This window comes from Oncorhynchus gorbuscha, linkage group LG25 (assembly GCF_021184085.1).
Source record: "Oncorhynchus gorbuscha isolate QuinsamMale2020 ecotype Even-year linkage group LG25, OgorEven_v1.0, whole genome shotgun sequence".
Taxonomy (NCBI): domain Eukaryota; kingdom Metazoa; phylum Chordata; class Actinopteri; order Salmoniformes; family Salmonidae; genus Oncorhynchus; species Oncorhynchus gorbuscha.
This window is the reverse complement of record NC_060197.1, coordinates 43268723-43269663: the sequence shown is the minus strand read 5'-3', so window position 1 is coordinate 43269663 and position 941 is coordinate 43268723.

The following is a 941-nucleotide window of genomic DNA, read 5'->3' as shown; positions in this document are numbered from 1 at the left end:
TCTCTCTCTCTCTCTCTCTCTCTCTCTCTCTCTCTCTCTCTCTCTCTCTCTCTCTCTCTCTCCATCTCTCTCCTCTCTCTCTCTCTCTCTCTCTTTCTCTTCTCTCTGTTCTATCTCTGCATTATGTCTCTCTCTCTCTGTCTCTCTCTCTCTCTCTCTCTTTCTCCTCTCTCTTCATTGCCCCCAGTGTCAATCCCTCCTCAACAACATAATTTTCAGTTAAACAATGCTCGATCAGCAGAACAATTAATTGGTAGTTAGTGTTTCTGAATACAGCTTTGATTCATATGGGCCAAAACAATGACTACATCATCACAGAAGGTCTCCAGTGATTTTGTAGAGTTTTGTTGGTGGGAAGGTTTTGCCGACATGGTAAGAGTATTGCCGAAGTTGAGTTACTGGGTTACTGAATGAAATATAAACAGCAGACAGGAGCCAGAGAAAAAAATTTAGTTTCAACTTTCTACACCGCTATTAAGTTCAAAGGTTGTTTTAATGCAAATATATTCCGAATTAGTTGCAGAAAATGAATTCACTAAAGCTAGTTGATCAGTCCTAAGCAAGATAGCTGGCTTACTGGCGTGCCACTGAAGAGCGTAGTTCATTGGCACCACATATTGACCACAACAATGGGACTACACTGGCACCACATATCAACCACAACAATGGGACTACACTGGCACCACATATCAACCACAACAATGGGACCACACTGGCACCACATATCAACCACAACAATGGGACTACATTGGCACCACATATCAACCACAACAATGGGACTACATTGGCAAAACCCATACCAACGCTAAATAGGATGGCCACATTATTGGCACAGATCTAAACATAAACCAGCCACATAGAGGATGGGCTCACTGGCACACAAATAAACCCACATAGAGGATGGGCACACTGATACACACATAATGGGCACACTGATACAC